This window comes from Lactuca virosa, chromosome 8 (genome assembly GCF_052849685.1).
Source record: "Lactuca virosa cultivar CGN04683 chromosome 8, Lactuca_virosa_CGN04683_v6, whole genome shotgun sequence".
NCBI lineage: Eukaryota > Viridiplantae > Streptophyta > Magnoliopsida > Asterales > Asteraceae > Lactuca > Lactuca virosa.
Window position 1 is genome coordinate 12195418 of NC_136433.1, and position 22060 is coordinate 12217477.

The following is a 22060-nucleotide window of genomic DNA, read 5'->3' on the forward strand; positions in this document are numbered from 1 at the left end:
GGGAGAGTACAAGCCAAACACAAATGATTTGCGAATTTATACAAAAGGATTTCAAAACACTTAAAACTAATGCAATGGATATAGTCATACGGTTTTCACATTCCATAAAATATTTAGATATTTCATCCCTTTTGTATTATGCTGAGCATAAGGGACGTTTTCAACTTATTGCCAAATTGCATAGTTTCCAGATCAATTCATGAACCAAATACATAATATTCATGCAAAATATAATAGGTATAGTTTGGGGTTTCAATATACAGTATTACAAATTCAGAGCTTATACATTGCTAAACATATAAACTATGACAGACTTAGTTTATGATATACACGGGTAAAAAGGATACTTTATTACATAATTATTTAAGCATAATTATTACTCTATAAAGTATACATACAGGTTTAAATACAATAGATCAATATAGAACTCCACGTAAACTAGATTATACTGAATTGTGAGACTCTACTTCAAAATTGTACCCCTTGTTGTGTACTGAACTAAATCCTATCATAGTATAACCAGAGTCTCCTGGAGGGAGAGCGTGAGATTTGTGAATAGATCTATTCGGGATTGACAATCCCACACCTGAACTGCTAGCTACAGTTAGGCAGGCATGCCTGGGGTGACAAATGTCATTTATCCGACACTTGAAGAACGTCGTAACGGTCACTAGTTCATATCAAACATGGTTATACGACTCACAATTGTATAAACTAACCTTTTTTACAGGATTTCATTCTTCATCAGTTTTATTTTAATTAATAGAACTACTATACATTATACTGGAGGATTCCAGGGAATAAAATGCATGATTTTATTTTAATTAATGAAACTACTATACATACTGGTAGTAACCAGGGTTTTCTAACAAAACATTCTATATATACTGGTGCTAGCCAGGGTTCTCGTACTTACAGATCACTGTAACAAAGTCATACATTAGAAAATATTAGATTTTCTTGGAAACATACAAACCTTTTCATTAATTCATTAACAGGTTTTCATTACAAAAACATTCTTATGAACTCACCAGCTTTTATGCTGATACTCTCTTTTCAAAACCGTTTGTATTCTCAGGAAATCAGTAGACAAGTACCTCGGCAGACTTTTGAGAAGACGGAGCATATAGAGTCATGTCTTTTTTTGCTACTTTTGATGTATATAAATATGAATCAAACAGATGTAAATACCTTTTTATATATTCAATGTAATGGTTGTGGTTACTTTGATTACTATGATGCAATTGTTGTGATACTACATATGACGTCATCCACCCCCGAACGTTTCCGCCGTTCCGGTTTGGGGGTGTGACAGATTGGTATCAGAGCTATTGTTTATAGTGAACTAAGTATACCGAACCTTACATGACGAATAGTCTTATCGTTCTTTGTGGTGGACCTAACCAGTGCACAGCCAAGTGTACCTGATCCCCTAGTTCTTCACTTGACTCACATTAAATGAGAATCTTTTCTTATTTGATAAATTTAGACACTACCACAACCGAAAGAATCAAATCCATATTGCTAAAATAGAAACATACAAACATCAATTTTCACAAATGCCATTGCAAGGAAATATAAATAAGATAAAAATTCAAAATTTTATTTATTTATAAAGGTGCGGGAAAACTTTTCCTTAAAATGCAATTACAAATGAAAACTATTTTACTACATATTTTTAAGCAATCTATCATAACTCCTAAGCAGCAGCTCAAAAATCTGATCATCGAACCATGCGATTGAAATCCATCTCTTCGCGATCAGACTCATCATGCTTTTTCTTTAAGCTTCCTTTCTTTTCTTCGATCCTAGAAAACATAAAAATGTAATCTTATCACATCATGTATTAAGAGTCTCCAAATAGGAACTTAATAGAGTTAGATAGCGGACTTACCTGAAGCAGAGTCATACATTTTGACTTTACCATCTCTTAGATCTCTCAGGTAGTCAGGGCAGCTTCACAACCAATGCCCCTTCTCTTGGCAATAGAAGCAAACAGATTCTTTTCGAATGGTACACATGACAATCTCAGACTTAGCCTTTCCCTTTCCCTTGGAAAGAGAAGTCTTTTATGGACTTCCAATGTTTCCATTGTCAATGTCCATGGAAGTTTGGGAAGTGGATCTTCCATTCAATTTTGCATTACCAGTGCACCAAATCATTGTTGATTCAGCAGCAATTAGCAAATAGGTAAGATCGATAAGGGACATGTCGCGGTCTGTCATATAGTAATCTTTAATGAACTCACCATATGACTTAGGAAGTGATTGAATAACCAAGTGAACAACCAACTTCCTTGACACAACGACTCCTAACATTCCCATCCTGTCAATGTGGGACTTCATCTCCAAGACATGTTCACACACAGACCTTCCATCTTGGTGTTTGCTAGCCAATAGGGCTTGAGTGACCTTGAACTTTTCATGTCTTTGAACTTATGGGTTAGGGAGAATTATTGGAGGAGGTGGAGGAAGTGAAGTATGATATTGTGGAATATCATCTTCATGTGGAAAGCTTTTTCCATTGGATTCGGAAAGACCATAGTTGTCTGAACCAGACATCTACAATGGGAGAAATTCAAGTTAGTTGATTTATGTCCTTAATATAACACCCAAAATGAAATATTAAGGCTAGGATCCAACACAATATTCTACAATTCGGATTAGGGATGTCGTAATCCAATTGTAAAATATTTGAAGGTAGGTAAATGACGATTTACCAATTTCAACGATGAAAAACGAAAAATGAACTTTAGGTTTTAAATGAATTGAAATTCCTAGATCATTTGAGATTCATTGAACTTTTCAATGACATGTTTAAATCTCGATTGTGCCCTTCAAGTTTGTGACTGGGATGCCGAGGATCACAAACAAGGTGTGAATAACCATGAAAATGTGCTTGGTACTCTTAATGTTACAAATCACCTAATCAATGTGCCGGTTAACCACACACGCTCTATTGATCTATGATTAACATCAAGCTACCCTTTGCCACACTTGCCAGTCCCAGATTAGTGTGTCGGTTAACCACACACGCTCCACTAACGACTTAGCAAGGTGCAAAGTGCAATTTCATGGAATAACACCATTTTCACATTTTTCCTAAAGTAACTAAGATTGAGAATTTAATAAAAGTTTAGTTACTTTATAATTATCATTATACTTTTAACGAGAATTAATGTCCTATCCTACCCGTTCGGCCAGTGACCCTCCACCAGTCAAGCAAGCGGTGGTTGAGAGTGGACAACCATTAAACTGCCATTTTAGGCAGTAACCTTATACCCCCCCCCCTTATAGACCGACTTCATGAATGAGGCTACTAACGGTAAGACTGACTTGTCTTATACACACACACACACATATATATATATATATATATATATATATATATATATATATATATTATTAAACTTTTAATATTATAATAGTATAAGAGTGTATTTTACACATTTAAAATACTTGGTGGTTTAATTTAATTAATCTTAAACCATGTCATTATGGATTTATTAAACTTCTCTTTTAATTAAACACTTTAATTAATTTAATAAAGTCCATAAGGTGTAATTGAACTATTCAAAGCATCTAAGTTATTAAAAAAATTCAAAATTAAAACTATTGAATTAATTTTTAAGTTATGAACCCAAGAGATGCATCTTTTGAAACCTTTCAATTACTTGATGTTTGAGAATTCAATATTACATAATTTGAGACTTTTCAAATACCAAAACTTGAGGGCAAATTTTGTAACTCTTGGAAACATTTGAGTTCCAAATTTGATGACACATTTTTGTAACTCCTTAAAACCTTTGAATTCCAAAACTTTGATGACAAATTTGTAACTCTCCAAGACTCTTGAACTCCATAACTTATAAGTTTATGTTATTTTAATGGATTAAACTTTTCATGTTCCAAAACTTGGAGACAAATTATGGAACTCATTAAAAAAACATTTGGATCAATTCCAACAAATAAAGTTATCATATAATTCATAATTGATCTAACCTAACTCATAGCAAGGCAATTCATATCAAATAATACAAATAGTTACTTTATTATCTTAAAATTTGACAATTGTCCTTTAATTGGATGAGGATCATCATTACCAAATCAGAAAATACATTTTTTTATGATTACAAAGCAGTTTGTGGTAATGATCCTTAAAAAATTCTGGCCAAGAACTCGAATTTCTGCAACCAGAGCCATCAACTCGACGAGTGCATGATCCTGACTCGTCGAGTTGCCCTTTTACTGAGTGGACTCGTCGAGTCAGCCAGTAGACTCGGCGAGTTCATCAGTAAGAGGCCAGAAAATTGATTTTTTTTTCAACTTTGAAAATTAAAAAGCATCAAATATAACAGAAAACAATCCTAGGCTCTGATACCACTGTTGGCTTTTAAGCACTATAACACTCCTATGGTGCACATGCAACCCTAGATGCTTTGGATCTATGTTTTCTCTAATTATACATGCATTTTCAATTTTCCAAAGCATACATCCTAACTAGCATACAATGGAGGATATACAATACAAAAACTCATAGTTAGATGAATACCTCTTGATGTAGTTGTAGTTCTTGGCCTTTGAGAGCTTAAGCACCATCGGGGAGGTTGACCACATACACGCTGTGTACTCAGATTAGGCAGGGCGTATGCCCAGACTTCCCGAACTCCATTAAGAGCTTAATGCCTTAATCTCTTACGTCCAACTTTCAGATCCACGACCAAATCATCCTCAAGAGTCATAAAGTTTCCAAATTTATGACTTTGCATCTCAATTAAGTGCTTAACTCAACATCTTAATACATTAAGACCTTCCAAGGAATGCTTGGGGGCAAAACCAACCATTAAGGCCCCATTTTTATGACTCAAGACCCTTCCTAAGGTCTGAAAGGACAGCTTAATGGGTCAAGAACATGCCACGCTCAAGAATCACCATTTTGGGACCAAAAAGCGACTTAAAAGAGCAAAAACCTAGATCTATAAGATGGAGTGGAAAAGATGCAAACTTTATACCTTATTGAGGTTGAAAATAAAGATGAAATCCCATATCCAAAGTGCTCTCAAACTCCAAGTTCTTCTCACGACCTTCTTCTTTCTCCAAGGACACTTTTAAACACTTTAAAGTCTCCAAAATACTCTTCTTCTCTTAGGGTTTTCTTGGGGATTAGTTTCACAGGAAAGAGGCTGAATAAGAATGAGATGTGAGGCTATAATGATGCTTAAATATGAGCCAAACCCTAAAATTAAGGTTTGCATGAACCTCACGTATGCCCTGCGTACGAGGTGTATGGCCATCGTACTAAGGCGCGCCCTAGTACGCTTAGCGTACACTCGAACGCTCAGCGTACTCCTAAATTCTCATTTTTACCAAAATGCCACTAAGGCCCTTTTTGCACTCATTCTTTTACTTAGGGACCAATATGAAATAAATCTCAATATAAGGGCCGAAAATAAAAGTGCCTCAAAACAAGCTGTTACAATTGTCCCCCACTTGACTTAGACTTCGTCTTCGAAGTCTGCTGCTATAAATAACCCAGGGTAGTGTTTGCATATCTCCACATCGGGTCACTCAGACGGTCCTCCCCAGAACCCGATTCGAACTAAAAGTCGACTCACTCAGGCCACTGACTACCCATACCATCCTTGACATACTAACTTTCATCACTGGAGAAACCATCACAACCCTACCAAAATTCGGAAATCCAATACCTCAATTTTCTCTTAAGCAAGCAGAACTATCTCGGGTCACAGTTATTACAATAACTCTTTACAATCCGAGCCATATGAAACCCTTACGGCCCTGACTTACCTTGCCGATACCATTGGGGAATCAGGACTCCTGACCATTCTCTGTTGTTGAACCCTTCATCCGAAAACGAGGCGACTCCAACACGAGCCTGAACTAGATAACCACTGCAGAGAGGCACAAACAATGTCTGCATATTCCATAACTTCCTAGCTAAGACCGAATGTATAGAGAGATCCACAAAGTCGGGGACTCTTAAGGCTACAAACACCTAATCAACTCTATCAATATGTTTCCCGAGACCGGAAACCCATCAGATCTAAATTTCGGAAACCACATTCCAGGACTAAAATTCATCCCAACGATGAATCCACCCCTTTCCTTTGATTATGATCACTACTAAACATGCGGAAAAGAACTCAAACACCTCAATCGCAAATTTCCACCAATTCCAGATCCATAGGATGTACCAAAAGTCTCAAATCAACCCTTGACTCACTGACATGCCATTTCCAACCACTGCTCCTACGAGTAAAGATGAGAAATCCAAGAATATTCATATTTGCCTCCAATCCTTATCAACTCAGGTGGACCCCCACCTGACAAATCACCCGATACTTTTACAAAGATCTTCATGATTTAAACTCCATAACTGATACCCAACCTTGATAACCGAACCCCTGATAATAGCTTGCGAATAAACGGAATTTATAATGCAAACACTTCGCAAAGACTTTCTGATGCACGACTGATACCCCCAACTGTAACATCTGGAATCTAGAAGGTCAATTATGGAAATAAATTCCCTTTTTAGGGGCCAACTCGTCGAGTTTATGACATAAACTCGACGTGTTGGAAGCTTTTGGGGCGCGTGTTTTTAAGGACCAACTCGTCGAGTTGGTGAAGGGAACTCGACGAGTTAGACGCTGTTTGAGAAAACCCTAATTTTAGGGTTTTGCGCCCTATTTAAAGACCTTAACTCCCTTGGTTGGCCTCCTTACCAGCCTCCTTGTCCAGAAAACCCTAATTTCATGTATTATCCTTCAAAGGATATAATGCTCGTACTATTGATCCAATTCAAAGGATATAACCCAAAAGAACCATGCATATAATTCGAACCAAGCGCTCCATTACTATCTTGACCAACCCATATATACCCTCTCGACAATATAATGATTTTACCACAATAAACTCCCTTAGGGAACCCATAACCTCATCCAAAAAGGGGAGAAATGCCAGAGTTCAAATGAAAAGACAAACCTCCATCATTAACAGATGACATCCTCACGATCGTTCGAACACGATCGTATACTTGATTGAGACTGAACTGATTCCACCAATATGTAACTAGCTCGAGAAGACTTCCAAGGTAACCCTAAATTCTACGAAAACTTGATCCTTCTATGAACCAAAATTCCACACCACCATTGAGGGTAAACATACCAGAGACCAAAGGAACATATAACATACTAAACTTGATGATAGGTTGACACATCCATTGAACTTCAGCTGTCACAACTTGAAACATTCGGAGAATCTCTGCTGAATGACGAACGAAACGACTAATGATCGAGGACGCATTGACATCAGATCTAATGAACCAAAACCCGCACGGAGCTGAACATACCCAACTATGAAACTGATTTATCGATCGACATCTGCCCATTCTAGACTGAAAATAGCAATCCAAATAATAAGTTGGCAAATCTCTCAACAATCTGATGTTGAACCCGAGTGATCCCCGCGGCTCCTCATCTACTCATTGGCACCCTTAAAGGGAACCAATAGCTGCAACGAGCTCCTTGACCAACTACTTTCTGCTGGGAGTCAACTCATGTATCTCCTGAACACATACATCCGATCGCCACTTAGGGTTCGAACTACCCCCACTAGTGTTGAAACCAACCCAAAACTCAAACCGACTCAACCAGGTACAAACCGTCCCTAACTCTTGGAATGCATAACACACTCAGGGTGATCTTCCAGATAAAAAATCAATCGAATCCTAAGAGAATTCTGTATTTCAGTTGAAGACCTCTAAAATTTTCCAATCATAACTACTTAGCATTAAGGAATTCATGCGCCTGCATAAGAAAAAAACCATCTTACTATCGAAAATATACACTCCTTGCCTGCAATCCCAACCACCAATCTAGTACTTGACCTATCTATGTCCAAGGAAAAAAGACCCTTGATCACATTACTAAGCATCCATACCACATCAATCCTCTTGCGCGCTCCCACGCTGGCATACTGTCGCCAAACACCGCGACCAACAAACCCCATGCAGGTTTTACATCCTAACTCTGATAGTCACAATCCTGCTCATTCCTTCTCCGAACTCGGAAAACTGAAAGGGCATAATCCTTGCCACACATAGCGACAATCCAAACCATCAGACAACCGTTCAGCTTCCAGCTGCAACCCTTAATCCCATCCTAACAATCGCTTCCTTCTCGAGTCCCGTGACTCAAATGCACGGCCTCAAGCAAAACCATCAAGACCTCAAAACCAACAAACTCAATTGAGTTTGTACCATTCCACCCGAACCGACATCACCACCGAGGCCCCAAACAATCACCAGACCCATGCTCATGCATGAACAACCATAACTAGAAGGTCGATAGATACGGAACCACTACCACGAATCATGGTATCAAACCATGTTATCTTCCTCGACCAGCCCTTAGAATCCCCGAAACTCACCTCGATTCGAGTATGGATACTGTGCTTCCTGTAGTACGGGCCCAATACTACCTTCCACACCTGTCCATACTTTCCTCAAGAATCGTCTTGGGTCCTCTTAGACCTACTCATAATAATATTCCCAATACCTGCTCTACAGCGTAGCAATCACACTAAAATACTTCCTAGGCTCTCCTAGGATTCTCCACCTCCCCTGCCATCACCTGCTAAAGGACTCCAATCAGTGTCAGCTAACCACTTCATGAATACAATTACATGCAACAAAACTTAAATAATCTTTCGACTAAAGGACCCAACCATACAACGGTTAGACTCAAACGAGAGCTACGCAATAGGGCCAAATCTTTCACTCTAAGATTATTTAACCTCTATAGCATGTAACTTAGCGTATTCATTTGATAGTTAACTCACATCAATATGAGTCCCACAGAGCACAAAGCAAGCAACATTCAAGCAGTGGAGTCGACTGGCACTAAGACACAATAAATAAGGCAGATCCTCCTATGAAATTCTCGATCTCTAAATCCTAGCATCTCGGATACACCTTCGTCCTGCCCTCACTCTCTCAAGAGTGGCTAATCATTCCTCACACTGACCCGCTATGAACTGCACCCACTCATGAAACTTCCACCAAAGCAAGCAACATTCCTCACGTTTCCAACTTTATTACTTTGCATGTCCGTTAAGTGCTTAACTCAACATCTTAATACATTAAGACCTTCCAAGGAATGCATGGGGCAAAACCAACCATTAAGACCCCATTTTTATGACTCAAGACCCTTCCTAAGGTCCGAAAGGACAGCTTAATGGGTCAACAACATGCCATGCTCAAGAATCACCATTTTAGGACCAAAAAGTGACTTAAAAGAGCAAAAACCTAGATCTACAAGATGGAGTGGAAAAGATGCAAACTTTATACATCCTTAAGGTTGCAAACAAAGATGAAATCCCATATCCAAAGTGATCTCAAGCTCCAAGTTCTTCTCACCACCTTCTTCTTTCTCCAACGACACTTCTAAGCACTCTAAAGGCTCCAAAATACTCTTCTTCTCTTACGGTTTGCTTGGGGATCGATTTCACAGAAAAGAGGCTGAATAAGAATGAGATCTGAGGCTATAATGATGCTTAAATATGAGCCAAAACCTAAAAATTAGGGTTTGCATGAACCTCACGTACGCCCTGCGTACGAGGTGTATGCCCAGCGTACTAAGGCGCGCCCTAGTACGTTTAGCGTACACCCGTACGCTCAGCGTACTCCCAAATTTTGATTTTTACCAAAATGCCACTAAGTCCCTTTTTGCACTCATTCTTTTACTTAGGGACCAATATGCAATAAATCTCATTATAAGGGTCGACAATGAAAGTGCCTCAAAACAAGATGTTACATTGATGTTCTTACTTATACAATTGATTTCTCTTTTCAAGGGTAGTAGCAAATGAAGCATATAAAAGAATGATTGGATCATGATTTCGAATTAGGCATGTAAAACAAAGATTGAAATAGAAATGCAACCAATTCATAAGTGGATTGTGGTGTCATCTTTAATCACTTGATTGCTGATACACCTAGTAGACAAAAAATTCAACATCAAGTTTTCAAATTCCTAGAGAAAGTATCAAAGTTTTTTTTAAAGAAAACAAAATTGCATGTAAATTGAACACATCACTAACACGTTCCTTTTGCATAAAATCAACAAAAGCAAAATTAGAAGTTTCAAAATATAGATTCATATGTATACAGTGGTTAAACTAACAGATGCATTGGATGCTCTACGAATTGACAAATAAGTGAATTACCCTAATTTCAAATGATACCGCAAAAAACAAAAATTAAATAATTAATGAAATAAAGTAAAAATCAAAAGCACAAGAGCAATAACAAGCACACACAGTAGAAAGGGGCTGTCGGATTTCAATTCAAAACGTAAGTTAAAGACAATGGATTAATACCTGCAAATTGAACAATCAACTGAGAGGCGGTGTTGAGTTTCAAGCAAAAAAACACGAAGCCAAAACCATTCATAGATGAAATTAACACACCGTCATTGTATCGTTTATTCTCTCATCTTGTTGTTTATTGGCAATCTTTTGTGATATTGTAATGTTGTTCTTCTGGTCAAAATCATTCATAGATTTGTTTTAAGAAGATGATTGGGGGGGGGGGGGGGGGGGGGTGGGGGTAATGGTGGCGATAGGAAGGAAGTGGGGGCGTGTAGGGAAGGTCGTCGTTGGCTGCAATGTCGCTTGTTGTGTTTCCTTAAGAATTTACATTTTGAATATCCGTATCTTCATACGCTATTTTGGTGGAATTTTTGTTTCCATAAATCAAGGTGTTTAATTTTGGAATGTGATTGTATATTGTGTAAAATGACTAAACGATCATTTATTAATTAAATTTAAATAAAAAATGAATATATAATGAATGATCAGGAACTAGTTTCATAGTTACGCGATATATTTGGTTACATATGATCCTAACTCTCTCTCTTTCTCCCTCTCCCTCTATATATATATATATATATATATATATATATATATATATATATATATTATAAATTAAAATTTATTTACTATTTTAAGTTTAATTAGTAGATTCGTCTTTTTCCAATTTTTGACGTTTCAAACTTTTTAATTTTTTTTACGAACTTATTCTTTAAACTTTTTTATTTACACGATTCAAGTTTTTTTTTTATATTTTTAAATCGTTTTGAGCTTTCTTAATTTTTGTATAATTTTTTTGTTATGTTTTTTATTAATTTTTTACAAGCTTTCTTTAAACTTTTATAACGTTTAAAACTGTTTAAAACTTTTTACTTATGTTTTTTATGTTAAACATATTTCTTTGCATTTTTTTTATAAAATAACATTCATAAGTTGTAAAAAACATTACAAACTGGAATTATCCGATTTATTAAAAACTGATTTTGGATTAACCTATATAAAACCCTATAAGTATTTCTATCTAAGGTTAAAATATTAATAAATATTTGGATGTTTGAAAAATATTTTTTTTTAATATTAAATTATAAAGATAAATAATATAAACAAACAAAACATAACCCTTTAAAATCATATAAAATCATTTTTTAACAAATAAGTTTATAACCCTTTAAACCGAATAAACGAACGAAGAAACAAATAATGTAAATAACAAAACATCAAAAAACAACATTAAATAACTGTAGTTGACGATTGATAATAATATGCGTTTTAGCTTAATTTTTGTATTCGATCAAAATGTCAAAAAAAAAAAACAACGTTATATAATATCAACATACCAAACGTAAAAAGACAATATTACATGAAATATATTTGACCACAATGTCAAAATTTTAAAAGATTTTAAATCGGAAAACTAAAGATAAATAAATAAATAAAAAATAATATATATATATATATATATATATATATATATATATATATATATATATATATATATATATAAAGGAAACATTTTTCCTTTCACCACATTCATTTGAAACTTCCATGAGGCATTTTTACTTAGTCCATATTCATTTGAAACCTCATATTTGAATGAATACCACTTAAAAGTCTCTTAATAATGATTAACCATTCAAATGTTTTATAACTTATATAATATGTTTAATAAACAATTAATGGATAATCTACTGCCAATATCTTTGAGTAGACACACAAATACCAATCACATACAAAATTCACAAAGAAAACAAGTTTAAATGTTTTTGTGTTGGTTTGAGGGCTTTGGACCAGTTTTCGAGCCATGTTATTATCTTAAAGTTTTTAACTTGTAAGTTTGTTATAGTAATTCTTTTTTTTCTTGGTTTAAGTATTCTTTTAAGACAATCATTGTATGTTGTGGTTAAAAATTTTAATGTAAATTAGATCATATTCATGTTATCGGTCATATGTTATGGAATGTGATATAGATAATATTTAATTAAATATTGTATATATGTTTGTATGTTTGTGTTGCTTTCAATCAATAATTAATTAAAAATCATGGATATGTCGCATTATCCATATTTTCCATGTAAGTCTCTTTTAAAATGCAACTAGTCTATCTTATCACTTTATATTTTAGTATATGTTTAACATTTTAAGTACAATAATAAGTGTTTTCTAAAAGTTTTCTTTCACTTAATAATAATAAGTGGTTTGAAAATTAACGAATAATAGTTATAAATAATAAAATCAAATTATAAAAATCAAGGATATGTCATATTACCTATGCAAGTCTCTTTTGAAATGCAAATTGTCAATCTTATCACTTTACTATTTAGTATATGTTTTATATTTGGATAATAATATTAAGTGTTTCTTAAAAGTCTTCTTTAACTTATTGTTAATAATAAGTGGTTTAAAATTGATGAACTATAATTTTAAATGATAATAACATCATATTATAAATTACATAATGTTAGCTACAAATAAATTGTATTTTAAATGATCTTCATTAATGAAATTAGAAAATAATTGCATAAGTACAAATTTAAATTAATCAATCATAACAACTGTTAAAAATAATACTAAATATATAATTATATTTAATTCTATTAATGATGAAGGTGGGTTGATGTTAATGAATTTTATTGTTCAAAATAGTTGAGATAATATATATATATATATATATATATATATATATATATATATATATATATATATATATATAAAGTCACAATACCAGTAAATTAAAATACATAAGGAATTAAGAATGAACAACCATGTACAAGTGAGATTGTAACTGTGGCAGGGAAGACACATATTGCTTTGTTGATTTCTGTATAATGTATGGATTGATTTACAATGTAAACGATTATGAGGTTACAAATCAAAGAAGATATATGAAACAGAATAATGACATCATGAAGAAGAAACAAAAGCTGGAAAAAAGGCTTGATAAGAAGAAGATAATGAAACTTGATAGCAGCGACGTCGAACTGGTACAGAGAGGCAGAACATAAGTTGATTTTTATGAGTTATGTATGAGTTTATATGAGATTTTTATGTAAGGGTTTGAGGGTATATTGGTAAACACATATTTTTATCTTTGTCAATGATTTTATTCTCTCCAAATCTCTTCACTTCCCTTTTTAAATGAAACTGGGGAACAAGGTGTAAGGATGTTTGTAATTTACATGTAAGTTATATATGTAACGCTACACTTCCTGGTTTTCCCTTTAAGCCCTTGTTATATAAAAATCTTTGTGCAATCGGTCCCTAGCCAAGTATGCTAGGCGTACTGGCTCTCAAGTTGGCCGCGAAGGCGCCCACATACGATGGGCATACATGGGAGTACATGGGACATACGCTTGGCATGGACAAACCCTAATTTTTAAGGTTTGTGCCCTATTTAAACACCTTAAGTTTCCTTTGGGGTTTCTTATGATTAACCTCCATCTCTTAAAACCCTAAGAACGAAACCCTAGTCCTTATTTGAGTGTTTGTGAGCCTTGTTGTGATTTTGAGATGTTTTTGTATTCTTTGAAGGAAGTGAAGCTTGGTGGTGAAGCTTTGGTGGACTTGGAGCTTGAAGATCTAGAATCTTCATCAACTTTGCAAATCATTTGAGGTATAAAGATCCTAACTTGATGATTCCTTATGACAAGATCTAGCTTATGGCTTGTTTTATGCTTTTTATGGTTCTTTAAGCTATGCTTGAGAGTCTGAGCTACTTAAGAAGCTAGGAATGGTAGATCTTTGCATTTTTGAGGTCCCTTGTTCATGAAAATATAATGTTGATGAATCATTTTGGCCTATGCACGAGTTAGAGTTACTCTTATGGTTCTCTTTGAGTTTTGGGCCCCATTAAGTCATAAAAGAGTGTAAAGCTGCAACCTTACGTGTTAAGACACCATTCAGGATCAGATATGAGAGTTTGGTTTAGTGGCTTAATCGATTAAGTGCTTAATGGAAGGGGTTGGTTTCCTGTGGAGTACGTTGGGCATACCCATCTCATACGCTACGCGTCCTGGCCCCAAAGGGAGTACGCTGGGAGTAAGTCTGAGTACGTCGGGCGTACTCAACAGTTTGACTTTTGTTGACTTTTGTATTTTGGGCCATATTTGGACTTTTAGGGTTTGGGTCAATAGTCTTTTGACCTTTGGGCTATTGTTTGACATTGGGCCTTCTTGGATTAGGCCCATGATGGGCTCTGGGTTCCATTTAGGTTTTTAGGCTATATTCGGCTTTTGGAGCTTTTGGGTTGGGCTTTGGTTATTGGGCCAAGTGAGGAAAAGGTAAAATAGTCTTTTACACCGGGAATTGAACAATTGAACGAGATTCATAGTTTTGGTTTATGGCCCAACTTATTTATTGGGTTTATTTGATTGGTTAGCGTGGGGACTTTCTGGATCAACAACCCGAGTTTTTATCTGAGATATCCAGCAGCTTGAGGTGAGTTTCCTCACTATGCTTGGTGGGTCGAAGGCACCAATGTCGGCCCATTATCTGTTATGATTAGGATGCTAGTTGTGTGTGTTTCTCTTGCATGTATATTATGTGATATGTATACCGGACAGGGTCTAATGCCAGGTGAGGCTTGATGAGTATATTGTATGTTATTTATCTTAATGATTCTTGCATGTGTTTTATGTGTCTGTATGAATGTTGGGCGGGGCCGATGCCAGGCGGTGCCTGATGAATGTGATGAGTTGGGGCCAATCTCATATTATTGACAGATCGGTTCCAAGCAGGGTCGATGCCGGGTGGGGCCTGATGGGTGTTGGGCATGGCCCATTCTATGGTTGATATGTATTGTATGACGTATTTTGGGGAACTCACTAAGCTTCGTGCTTATGGTTTTCAGTTTATGTTTTAGGTACTTTCGGATCGAAGGGGAAGAGCTCGGGATGATCCCAACGTACACACCAAATTGTTCCGCTTTTTATTTGACTCTGATGTATCTTGATGATTATTGATATACTCTGATTTCATTATGGTTTTATGAAACGTTTTGGTTGATGGTTTTAATATTATAAAAATGCAATTTTTGGTCTTAAATTTTGGGACGTTACAAGTTGGTATCAGAGCCTTGGTTTGAAGGATTCAGGCATACTCTTGGGTGTGTCTGAACTCAAATTGAGGATTTGGTAGATTTTTTTCAAAAAGGAAATGTTTTATAAAAAGGTTTTTCTGGTAAAAGAAAGGGGTGTGGTGCATGCAATCGACCGAGCTCAAGTAAATTTTACCAAAGTACCCATACATGTTTTACGATATGTTTTGATTTGTGAATATGTGAATCGCATGCTGGATTAGGGCTAAAGGTCTAGGAGAGATGCCTTTGTATGCCTATTGTATGAGCTTGTAGACTTGCATGCTAGTATTGATCAGTCAGTGATAGGATGACATGTTTAGGTTGTGCTTGTTCCGATTACTAGATGCTTGAATGTTGCTTGCTTGGTGCTTTTAGGAGTTCCCATTAACTTCATCTAACTAGTAAGCGAATATGTTAAGTTACATATTATTGAGACTAAATAATTTGAGAAGGCTAGGTTTTAACTGTATTGCGCAACTCTTTTTTGAGTCCAACCGTTGTAGTGTGAGACCTTTCATTCGAAGAATTATCTAGTGTCGGTGGTATGTAATTGTATTCGTGAGTTGGTTAGAGGGTGTTAGGGGATTTCCTTTTGCAGCTGATCGCGGGGAGTAGTGTAGGGGTTGACTTAGTAAAACCTAGGAAGAGGCTCGGTGCTGGGATCCTTGTCTTGTAGAGGGTTGTATGTATGGATAAGGAAGTAACTTGGAGGATTCAGGGCGATCCTTAATGAATGTACGGATAGAGGTGGAAGGTAGTATGGTCCTGTACTACTGAAAGCATAGGATCCGTACTCGAGTCAAGGAAAGCCACGATGATACCAGGAAGTTCGTAGAGTATGGGATACCTCAAAGTTTATGTATATGTTTGTTCTAACGGTTTGAATGGTCTATTTTGAGTATGGTGGTCACTCGAGGAGGATTTGGTAGTGGTTCTGGTACTAGTGAAGGTTCAGGTTCGGGTTCTGGAGCCGGACAGTTGGATGATCAGATGCGGGAGTTCATTTCGTCAGAGATTACCTGCAATATTCTTGACCAGACTCCTGTGATCTTCGACACGGTCAAGAAGGGTATCATGGAGATTCTGGATGAGTGCTTGAGCGTTTTTCATTTTGAGATGGTGGCGATGATGGGAGCTCGCACTTTGACGTTTCGTGAGTTCCGAGCATGTGGAGCCCCAGAGTTCTTTGGGAAGGACCCGATTGCGAGCCGACGTTGGTTAGTGGATGTCGCTAATGCCTTCTGCAATAATAGTTGTCCTGATAGGGTAAATGTCAGACTTGCTTCCTGTCTTTTGAAAGACATAGCTCGAGACTGGTGGGAGGAGGTTGGACATGCCCTGGGAGGCAAGGTGATCGATTCCATAACTAGGGATGTCTATGTGACGAGATTTTGAGTAGAGTTCGCACCTGTGATTGAGGTCCAACAGTTGGCGAGGGAGTTCCAGGACCTTCACCAGACCAGTGAGACGATAGCCGAGATCACTGCTATGTTCCATGAGAGGGCATTAATTGTTCCACAGTATGTGGCAGACAAGGAGATGAAGAAGGTGAGGTACCATGAGACGTTGATGAGCGATATCAGGCAGTTTATGAGCCGATCCAGTTGCAGGACACTGGATGATATCATAACGAGGGTCAGAGAGAGATTGACTTGGAGATAGAGAAGAAGAGGAAACCGGATCAGTTTCAGGGTTCTGAGGGTTCGAGCAAGAGGCCCAAGGTTTTTGACTCGAGATTGAGAGGCCAGCAAGTCCGGGGCCGCTGTGACAAGTGTGGCAAGGCGCACGAGGGGGCGTATTGGGTGGGTGGTTCCAGCTACTTCAAGTGTGGCAAGACTGGTCATATCAGCAGGGATTGCACTGCCACCACCACCACCCATGTATCTGATATGATTTGCTTTCATTGCCATTTGAGGGGCCATAAGAAGGCCAATTCCCGAGTTTAGCAGCAGCGGGACCAGTGGTAGCACCCGTTCAAGTGACTTTATGGATTACTGATGGCCGCCAGGGCAAGGCGGATACGCCTGTTGTGAGGAGCATGGTTTTTCAGCTGACAATCGAGGAGGCTCGTGCAGCACCAGATGTGGTCACGGGTATGTACTTCTCCTTATCTCTTTATTTATGTTGATTTCTCTGCTTATATTTGTGTGTTTTGTTTTAGGATCGTTCCTTGTGAACGATATCTCTGCCTTGGTATTGTTTGATTCGGGGGCTACCCGATCTTTTGTATCTCTTGTGTTCAACAAGAGGTTCGTCGATGCTCCGGGGCAGCTGTATTACCCATTAGAGGTTGAGATTACTGACGATCGTCCTGTACAAGTATCTAGGGTTCATCGGGGTTGTGTAATAGAATTATTCGGCGATCGATATCTGATTGATTTGGTTCCTATCCCCCTGCGTGAGAGCAACGTTATTGTGGGGATGGATTGGTTGATCCCCAATGGAGCAATGATTGAATGTGAGCAACAATTTGTGCGTATCCGGACCCCAAGTGGGGGAGAGTTGGTAGTTTAAGGAGAGGGTGTTCAGCGCGGGTCGAGTTTATGTTCAACAGCTAGGGCCAGACGCTATCTTCAACAAGGTTGTTCCGGATTTGTCGCCTATGTTATGGATACCCGGGAGAAGTGTAAGCGACTGTGGATGATGTGTCGGTCGTTCGGGAATGTACAGATGTGTTCCCTGATGATTTTCCTAGAGTGCATTCGGAGAGGAAAGTAGATTTTCGGATTGACCTGGTTCCCGGTGCGGCTCCGATAGCCAAAGCACCTTATCGGTTAGCACCTCCAGAGATGCAGGAGTTGTCTATACAACTGTAGGAGCTGTTAGACAAAGGGTTCATTCGGCCGAGTAGTTCGCCATGGGGAGCGTCGATCATGTTTGTGAAGAAGAAGGATGGGTCACATCGGATGTGTATCGACTACCGGGAGCTGAATAAGATAACGGTGGAGAACCGTTACCCACTCCTGAGGATTGACAATTTATTTGACCAGCTTCAGGGTGCATCTTGGTTTTCCAAGATTGATCTGCATTCGGGTTATCACCAGATGAGGGTCAGAGAGGAGGATACGCAGAAGACAGCCTTCCAGACTCGTTATGGTCATTACGAGTTCGTGGTGATGCCCTTCGGGTTCACCAATGCTCCAGCCGCATTCATGGACCTCATGAATTGCGTATACAAACCCATGTTGGATCGTTCTGTGATCGTGTTTATCGATGATATCCTGGTCTATTCTAAGACCCAAGAGCTGCATGAGAAGCATCTGAGAGAGGTATTGGAGGCCTTGAGGAGGGAGAGACTATATGTGAAGTTCTCCAAATGCGTTTTCTGGTTGCGCGAGTTGCAGTTTCTGTGGTACCTTGTCAACCAAAACGGTATTTTGGTCGATCCGCCCAAGGTTTAGCCGGTGATGGGATGGGAGGTTTCGAAGTATCCATCTGAGATTCGGAGTTTCCTTGGCCTGGCACGTTACTACCGGAGATTCATTCATGATTTCTCCAAGATAGAGGTTCCTTTGAATCGGTTGACGAAGAAGACCATCGTGTTTTGTTAGGGGCCTGAACAACAAGCAACTTTTGAGACCTAGAGGCAGAAATTATGTGGGGTGCCGATTTTGACCCTGCCTAAGGGTGTTGAGGATTTTGTAGTTTATTGTGATGCGTCAATCACATGTTTGAATGCAGTTTTATGTTAGATTAGATGTCTAAGCCCATAACTTGTAACATCCCGTTTTAAAAAGAATAATTAAAATAATAAACCCGGAACCCCGAAATGTAAATTTATTATTATTTTATAGCCGAATGTCATGATTTGAATCTTCAGGGATTAAAGCGTAATTTTGGGACGTAATTTGTAAAGAATTTATTGAATCAGGGGCTAAATAGTAACTTTTGGACCTATGTTGAAAAGGTTTGTAGAAGGAAGGGCTACTGGGTAAGTATTGGACTGGATTTGAAAGAGATTTCAGAAGACAGGAGGCTACAACGTAAATATCAGATTTATTTTGAAAAGATTAATGTAGGGAAGGGTCATTGTTGTTATTATGGCATAATGTTTTGAGGGTTCGGGTATATAGCTTAAGGTAACCCTAACCCTAAGGGTGAAAGCTCCAGTCGCCGCCCTCTTTCTCTTGGACCTCCGGTGCCGTTACTAGCCAATGCCAAGTCGTAAACCATTGCTGGAGCTCCTGCTGCCGGCAATGAAGACCACCGTGAAGCGAGTGCATGTGTTACCGCCGATTGCCCGCTCGTTGACTGCTCTCCATTCGCCACCGCTATCTCCTCCACTGTTACATCGCCGCCAGACGACCCTCTCGCGTCCAACCTCCCTGCCGAATGCCGGGAACGGCCGAAAGGGAAACTGCTGAAGATCGTTTGAGAGCTGTGAGCACCGTCGTGTGGGCCATGTACCAGACTGAAGTCGTCCCCACTGCACCATTTTCATAAAGTCGAAGATTGGAGATGTTGCCGACGCCGCCCGCTTCCGTTGAAGTCGTGGCTGTCACTGGATATATCGACGGCTGGGGTTCTTTTCCCGACTCCCTCTCTTTCTCCACCTTCTACCGGTGTTGCGTCGTCACGGCTGGCCCAACAAATGATGCTGATGCGGATTGTTTTGCTCGTTCTCGCTGCTGCCTTGTGGTTGTGCCATCGATACCCGCTGCTGCTGCCGTTTTCCGGTGTCACTACCGCCGCCTTACGCCACCAGGTGGGTGGCTGGACTCTTTTGTGAATAGAATATGTGTGGATGTGTTTTTCTGTTAGTGTGTGTGTGGTTGTCTTGGCCGGAATCGAAAAGGGGCTACCACCACCACCGTGGGGTGTGGCTGTCACCCACTACCACCGTCTGCCGTTACAAGGTGGTGGTGGGTGTAATTATTGGAAGTTTATTTTAGGCCATTATGTGTATTATTGTAATTGTAACCGGAATGATAATAGAAAAGCTTGAAACCACCACCGGCCGCCGTGTCGAGTGGCGGTGTGCCTTGTTTGGTTGTGACTCATTTGGATGTTTGGACAAGGGACTACGAAACCCTAATGGGCCCAATGAAACCTTAATAGGCCCAAGGAAACCATAATTGACTTAATAAAACCCTAATGGGCCCAATAAGGCCCAATGTGACCTAAAAGCCCAATCAATGGACTAATAGGCTAGTATTGGGTTGGAAACCCTAATTAGGGTTTGGAAAACCCTAATTACATAAAACCCTAATTTTGGGGAAATATCGGGACCCGCATTTGAATTAATTATTAAACTTAAAAAAATTAAATTATTATCATTGGTAAATTAACCTAAGGCAATAATGGACTTAATGGATTAAGTCCTTAATGGGTTAAGTAGGAAAACTTAACCCTAATCGTCATTTCATTTGAAAACCCTAATTTCACTTGGGCCTTGAGTTGGGCCTTCCTAGTGGGCTTTGGTGATTGGACTATTAATGGGCTTTTCAAGAATAAGTAAATGGACTAAATAATTGTATGGGTTTTAGGATAAGGCCCATGTGAGAGTCTTGGGCCCAATTTGGAAAATTGGGCCATAGATGGGCCATAATTGGGCCTTTATGATTATGTGATATTGGGCCATGGGAATTGGACTGGAATAATTGGATGGGCCTTCAGGAAAGGCCATGTAGAGGTCTGGGCCTAATTTGGAAAATTGGGCCATATGTTGGGCCTTGGCCCATTACTTGACTTTTGGGCTTTTGGAGTGTGAGTTGGACTTTGAGCTTGGGACCCAATTATTAATTGGGTATTGTTTGATGTTGACAGTTCGGGAAGCTGTCAACCAGCAGCTGGAGTTTATTCTGCGGGACTTCAACAATGACAGGTGAGTTCTCCTCACTATATCGACAAGGTCTAAGGCACCAAGGCCGACCCTTTTTGGATTGTTATCCTAGTTATAGTATGTTGTTATGATATGTATGATCCATGTTGATTTGTTGATTGATTATGTGTTATTAGTATGTCAGCATATGTATGTGTATGTTTGGGTTGAGGCGGTCATGCTTTATGCTGACTGCCAACATACCCAGGGCGGTACGGATAGGCTGTAGGCCCTGCGAGGCGGTCCAGACGTGCCGAAGGCTCGTAGAGCGGTCTAGATAGGCTGCAGGCCTGCGAGGCGGTCCAGTCAGGCTGAAGGCTCATTATGCATACGGTTTGATAGGATTGGTGATCTGTTAGTTCTGCATCCTGGTAGATAGGATGACACTATGCTTATTGATCTGTTAGATCTGCATCCTGGTAGTTAGGATGGTGTTATGATTGATAATTTGTTAGAGTGGTTTGACTGTTATATGTATGCTAGCGTATGATATTATGTGCACATGTTTGTTTGATTGGGGGTTGGGTTGAGGCGGTCCTGCTTTGTGCTGAAGGCCAACATACCCAGGGCGGTCCGGATAGACTACGTGCCCAGGAGGGCATGTCATTCAGACCGAAGGCCGGCGAGCGGTCCGGATAGGCTGAAGGCCCTGTGAGGCGGTCCATACATGCCGAAGGCTCGGAGAGCGGTCCAGATAGGCTGAAGGCCTGCGAGGCGGTCCAGTCAGGCTGAAGGCTCATTATTCATGTTGTTCTGTATTTGTATTAATATGAT